Source organism: Spea bombifrons, chromosome 2, assembly GCF_027358695.1.
Source record: "Spea bombifrons isolate aSpeBom1 chromosome 2, aSpeBom1.2.pri, whole genome shotgun sequence".
Lineage (NCBI taxonomy): Eukaryota > Metazoa > Chordata > Amphibia > Anura > Pelobatidae > Spea > Spea bombifrons.
Window position 1 is genome coordinate 142,810,833 of NC_071088.1, and position 5,000 is coordinate 142,815,832.

The 5,000-nt window shown below is 50.4% G+C and overlaps 10 non-coding genes and 4 pseudogenes across 10 annotated transcripts in view; all 14 read right to left on the reverse strand.

Annotated features, from left to right (window-relative positions):
• Nucleotides 1–201: 201 nt before the first annotated feature.
• LOC128476339 (5S ribosomal RNA) lies at nucleotides 202–320 on the reverse strand. Its single transcript, XR_008347353.1, has one exon. It is a non-coding gene; the product is annotated as a 5S ribosomal RNA (ribosomal RNA).
• A 257-nt stretch (nucleotides 321–577) lies between these two features.
• Nucleotides 578–696, reverse strand: LOC128478360 (5S ribosomal RNA). Its single transcript, XR_008349283.1, has one exon. It is a non-coding gene; the product is annotated as a 5S ribosomal RNA (ribosomal RNA).
• A 207-nt stretch (nucleotides 697–903) lies between these two features.
• Nucleotides 904–1,012, reverse strand: LOC128480602 (uncharacterized; annotated as a pseudogene).
• Nucleotides 1,013–1,323: 311 nt separating this feature from the next.
• On the reverse strand, nucleotides 1,324–1,432 carry LOC128480572 (uncharacterized; annotated as a pseudogene).
• Nucleotides 1,433–1,684: 252 nt separating this feature from the next.
• Nucleotides 1,685–1,803, reverse strand: LOC128477193 (5S ribosomal RNA). Its single transcript, XR_008348175.1, has one exon. It is a non-coding gene; the product is annotated as a 5S ribosomal RNA (ribosomal RNA).
• Nucleotides 1,804–2,010: 207 nt separating this feature from the next.
• On the reverse strand, nucleotides 2,011–2,119 carry LOC128480118 (uncharacterized; annotated as a pseudogene).
• A 293-nt stretch (nucleotides 2,120–2,412) lies between these two features.
• Nucleotides 2,413–2,531, reverse strand: LOC128478633 (5S ribosomal RNA). The gene has a single exon (XR_008349541.1). It is a non-coding gene; the product is annotated as a 5S ribosomal RNA (ribosomal RNA).
• Nucleotides 2,532–2,761: 230 nt separating this feature from the next.
• On the reverse strand, nucleotides 2,762–2,880 carry LOC128478710 (5S ribosomal RNA). Its single transcript, XR_008349616.1, has one exon. It is a non-coding gene; the product is annotated as a 5S ribosomal RNA (ribosomal RNA).
• A 195-nt stretch (nucleotides 2,881–3,075) lies between these two features.
• LOC128480492 (uncharacterized) lies at nucleotides 3,076–3,184 on the reverse strand (annotated as a pseudogene).
• A 296-nt stretch (nucleotides 3,185–3,480) lies between these two features.
• LOC128479062 (5S ribosomal RNA) lies at nucleotides 3,481–3,599 on the reverse strand. The gene has a single exon (XR_008349953.1). It is a non-coding gene; the product is annotated as a 5S ribosomal RNA (ribosomal RNA).
• A 260-nt stretch (nucleotides 3,600–3,859) lies between these two features.
• LOC128476340 (5S ribosomal RNA) lies at nucleotides 3,860–3,978 on the reverse strand. Its single transcript, XR_008347354.1, has one exon. It is a non-coding gene; the product is annotated as a 5S ribosomal RNA (ribosomal RNA).
• Nucleotides 3,979–4,209: 231 nt separating this feature from the next.
• On the reverse strand, nucleotides 4,210–4,328 carry LOC128479094 (5S ribosomal RNA). The gene has a single exon (XR_008349984.1). It is a non-coding gene; the product is annotated as a 5S ribosomal RNA (ribosomal RNA).
• A 246-nt stretch (nucleotides 4,329–4,574) lies between these two features.
• LOC128476341 (5S ribosomal RNA) lies at nucleotides 4,575–4,693 on the reverse strand. The gene has a single exon (XR_008347355.1). It is a non-coding gene; the product is annotated as a 5S ribosomal RNA (ribosomal RNA).
• Nucleotides 4,694–4,906: 213 nt separating this feature from the next.
• Nucleotides 4,907–5,000, reverse strand: part of LOC128476344 (5S ribosomal RNA) — a 119-nt gene continuing 25 nt past the window's right edge. The window contains exon 1 of the ribosomal RNA XR_008347357.1: nucleotides 4,907–5,000. This exon is cut by the window's right edge and continues 25 nt beyond it. This is a non-coding gene — a ribosomal RNA (5S ribosomal RNA).

Sequence of the window (5,000 nt, forward strand, 5' to 3'; positions counted from 1 at the left end):
GCTGCTGCTGCTGCTGCTGCTGCTGCTGCTGCTGCTGCTGCTGCTGCTGCTGCTGCTGCTGCTTGTCGTCAGACAGAAAGAATTATAAGCCCTGGGACAGGACAGAGAAGGTGAGAAGGTTCAAATAAGGGTTTAAAGCTTTGATGATGAGCAAGAAACACATGGCAAAAAGCTCTCCCCGGACTGTGAGAAAAAATTAAAAGCCTACAACACCTGGTATTCCCAGGCGGTCTCCCATCCAGGTACTAACCAGGCCCAACCCTGCTTAGCTTCCGAGATCAGACGAGATCGGGCGCTTTCAGGGTGGTATGGCCGCAGGTCTGAAAGTTTTTTATTTTACTTCTCTTATTCTGTTGCTGCTGCTGCTGCTGCTGCTGCTGCTGCTGCTGCTGCTGCTGCTGCTGCTGCTGCTGCTGCTGCTGCTGCTGCTGCTGCTGCTTGTCGTCAGACAAAAAGAATTATAAGCCCTGGGACAGGACAGAGAAGGTGAGAAGGTTCAAATAAGGGTTTAAAGCTTTGATGATGAGCAAGAAACACATGGCAAAAAGCTCTCCCCGGACTGTGAGAAAAAATTAAAAGCCTACAACACCTGGTATTCCCAGGCGGTCTCCCATCCAGGTACTAACCAGGCCCAACCCTGCTTAGCTTCCGCGATCAGACGAGATCGGGCGCTTTCAGGGTGGTATGGCCGCAGGTGTGAAAGTGTTTTATTTTACTTCTCTTATTCTGTTGCTGCTGCTGCTGCTGCTGCTGCTGCTGCTGCTGCTTGTCGTCAGACAAAAAGAATTATAAGCCCTGGGACAGGACAGAGAAGGTGAGAAGGTTCAAATAAGGGTTTAAAGCTTTGATGATGAGCAAGAAACACATGGCAAAAAGCTCTCCCCGGACTGTGAGAAAAGAAAAAGCCTACAACACCTGGTATTCCCAGGCGGTCTCCCATCCAGGTACTAAGCAGGCCCTACCCTGCTTAGCTTCCGAGATCAGGCGCTTTCAGGGTGGTATGGCCGCATGTGTGAAAGCTCTTTATTTTACTTCTCTTATTCTGTTGCTGCTGCTGCTGCTGCTGCTGCTGCTGCTGCTGCTGCTGCTGCTGCTGCTGCTGCTGCTGCTGCTGCTGCTGCTGCTGCTGCTGCTGCTGCTGCTGCTGCTGCTGCTGCTGCTGCTGCTGCTGCTGCTGCTGCTGCTTGTCGTCAGACAAAAAGAATTATAAGCCCTGGGACAGGACAGAGAAGGTGAGAAGGTTCAAACAAGGGTTTAAAGCTTTGATGATGAGCAAGAAACACATGGCAAAAAGCTCTCCCCGGACTGTGAGAAAAAATTAAAAGCCTACAACACCTGGTATTCCCAGGCAGTCTCCCATCCAGGTACTAACCAGGCCCAACCCTGCTTAGCTTCCAAGATCAGGCGCTTTCAGGGTGGTATGGCCGCAGGTGTGAAAGTTTTTTATTTTACTTCTCTTATTCTGTTGCTGCTGCTGTTGCTGCTGTTGCTGCTGTTGCTGCTGCTGCTGCTGCTGCTGCTGCTGCTGCTGCTGCTGCTGCTGCTGCTTGTCGTCAGACAGAAAGAATTATAAGCCCTGGGACAGGACAGAGAAGGTGAGAAGGTTCAAATAAGGGTTTAAAGCTTTGATGATGAGCAAGAAACACATGGCAAAAAGCTCTCCCCGGACTGTGAGAAAAGAAAAAGCCTACAACACCTGGTATTCCCAGGCGGTCTCCCATCCAGGTACTAAACAGGCCCAACCCTGCTTAGCTTCCGAGATCAGACGAGATCGGGCGCTTTCAGGGTGGTATGGCCGCAGGTGTGAAAGTTTTTTATTTTACTTCTCTTATTCTGTTGCTGTTGCTGCTGCTGCTGCTGCTGCTGCTGCTGCTTGTCGTCAGACAGAAAGAATTATAAGCCCTGGGACAGGACAGAGAAGGTGAGAAGGTTCAAATAAGGGTTTAAAGCTTTGATGATGAGCAAGAAACACATGGCAAAAAGCTCTCCCCGGACTGTGAGAAAAGAAAAAGCCTACAACACCTGGTATTCCCAGGCGGTCTCCCATCCAGGTACTAACCAGGCCCAACCCTGCTTAGCTTCCGAGTTCAGGCGCTTTCAGGGTGGTATGGCCACAGGTGTGAAAGCTCTTTATTTTACTTTTCTTATTCTGTTGCTGCTGCTGCTGCTGCTGCTGCTGCTGCTGCTGCTGCTGCTGCTGCTGCTGCTGCTGCTGCTGCTGCTGCTGCTGCTGCTGCTGCTGCTGCTGCTGCTGCTGCTGCTGCTGCTGCTGCTTGTCGTCAGACAGAAAGAATTATAAGCCCTGGGACAGGACAGAGAAGGTGAGAAGGTTCAAATAAGGGTTTAAAGCTTTGATGATGAGCAAGAAACACATGGCAAAAAGCTCTCCCCGGACTGTGAGAAAAAATTAAAAGCCTACAACACCTGGTATTCCCAGGCGGTCTCCCATCCAGGTACTAACCAGGCCCAACCCTGCTTAGCTTCCAAGATCAGACGAGATCGGGCGCTTTCAGGGTGATATGGCCGCAGGTGTGAAAGTTTTTTATTTTACTTCTCTTATTCTGTTGCTGCTGCTGCTGCTGCTGCTGCTGCTGCTGCTGCTGCTGCTGCTGCTGCTGCTGCTTGTCGTCAGACAAAAAGAATTATAAGCCCTGGGACAGGACAGAGAAGGTGAGAAGGTTCAAATAAGGGTTTAAAGCTTTGATGATGAGCAAGAAACACATGGCAAAAAGCTCTCCCCGGACTGTGAGAAAAAATTAAAAGCCTACAACACCTGGTATTCCCAGGCGGTCTCCCATCCAGGTACTAACCAGGGCCAACCCTGCTTAGCTTCCGAGATCAGACGAGATCGGGCGCTTTCAGAGTGGTATGGCCGCAGGTGTGAAAGTTTTTTATTTTACTTCTCTGATTCTGTTGCTGCTGCTGCTGCTGCTGCTGCTTGTCGTCAGACAGAAAGAATTATAAGCCCTGGGACAGGACAGAGAAGGTGAGAAGGTTCAAATAAGGGTTTAAAGCTTTGATGATGAGCAAGAAACACATGGCAAAAAGCTCTCCCCGGACTGTGAGAAAAGAAAAAGCCTACTACACCTGGTATTCCCAGGCGGTCTCCCATCCAGGTACTAACCAGGCCCAACCCTGCTTAGCTTCCGAGTTCAGGCGCTTTCAGGGTGGTATGGCCACAGGTGTGAAAGCTCTTTATTTTACTTTTCTTATTCTGTTGCTGCTGCTGCTGCTGCTGCTGCTGCTGCTGCTGCTGCTGCTGCTGCTGCTGCTGCTGCTGCTGCTGCTGCTGCTGCTGCTGCTGCTGCTGCTGCTGCTGCTGCTGCTGCTGCTGCTGCTGCTTGTCGTCAGACAGAAAGAATTATAAGCCCTGGGACAGGACAGAGAAGGTGAGAAGGTTCAAATAAGGGTTTAAAGCTTTGATGATGAGCAAGAAACACATGGCAAAAAGCTCTCCCCGGACTGTGAGAAAAAATTAAAAGCCTACAACACCTGGTATTCCCAGGCGGTCTCCCATCCAGGTACTAACCAGGCCCAACCCTGCTTAGCTTCCAAGATCAGACGAGATCAGGCGCTTTCAGGGTGATATGGCCGCAGGTGTGAAAGTTTTTTATTTTACTTCTCTTATTCTGTTGCTGCTGCTGCTGCTGCTGCTGCTGCTGCTGCTGCTGCTGCTGCTGCTGCTGCTGCTGCTGCTGCTGCTGCTGCTGCTGCTGCTGCTTGTCGTCAGACAAAAAGAATTATAAGCCCTGGGACAGGACAGAGAAGGTGAGAAGGTTCAAATAAGGGTTTAAAGCTTTGATGATGAGCAAGAAACACATGGCAAAAAGCTCTCCCCGGACTGTGAGAAAAAATTAAAAGCCTACAACACCTGGTATTCCCAGGCGGTCTCCCATCCAGGTACTAACCAGGCCCAACCCTGCTTAGCTTCCGAGATCAGACGAGATCGGGCGCTTTCAGGGTGGTATGGCCGCAGGTGTGAATTTTTTTTATTTTACTTCTCTTATTCTGCTGCTGCTGCTGCTGCTGCTGCTGCTGCTGCTGCTGCTGCTGCTTCTGCTGCTGCTGCTGCTTGTCGTCAGACAGAAAGAATTATAAGCCCTGGGACAGGACAGAGAAGGTGAGAAGGTTCAAATAAGGGTTTAAAGCTTTGATGATGAGCAAGAAACACATGGCAAAAAGCTCTCCCCGGACTGTGAGAAAAGAAAAAGCCTACAACACCTGGTATTCCCAGGCGGTCTCCCATCCAGGTACTAACCAGGCCCAACCCTGCTTAGCTTCCGAGATCAGACAAGATCGGGCACTTTCAGGGTGGTACGGCCGCAGGTGTGAAAGTTTTTTATTTTACTTCTCTTATTCTGCTGCTGCTGCTGCTGCTGCTGCTGCTGCTGCTGCTGCTGCTGCTGCTTCTGCTGCTGCTGCTGCTGCTGCTGCTGCTTGTCGTCAGACAGAAAGAATTATAAGCCCTGGGACAGGACAGAGAAGGTGAGAAGGTTCAAATAAGGGTTTAAAGCTTTGATGATGAGCAAGAAACACATGGCAAAAAGCTCTCCCCGGACTGTGAGAAAAGAAAAAGCCTACAACACCTGGTATTCCCAGGCGGTCTCCCATCCAGGTACTAACCAGGCCCAACCCTGCTTAGCTTCCGAGATCAGACGAGATCGGGCGCTTTCAGGGTGGTATGGCCGCAGGTGTGAAAGTTTTTTATTTTACTTCTCTTATTCTGCTGCTGCTGCTGCTGCTGCTGCTGCTGCTGCTGCTGCTGCTGCTTGTCGTCAGACAGAAAGAATTATAAGCCCTGGGACAGGACAGAGAAGGTGAGAAGGTTCAAATAAGGGTTTAAAGCTTTGATGATGAGCAAGAAACACATGGCAAAAAGCTCTCCCCGGACTGTGAGAAAAGAAAAAGCCTACAACACCTGGTATTCCCAGGCGGTCTCCCATCCAGGTACTAACCAGGCCCAACCCTGCTTAGCTTCCGAGATCAGACGAGATCGGGCG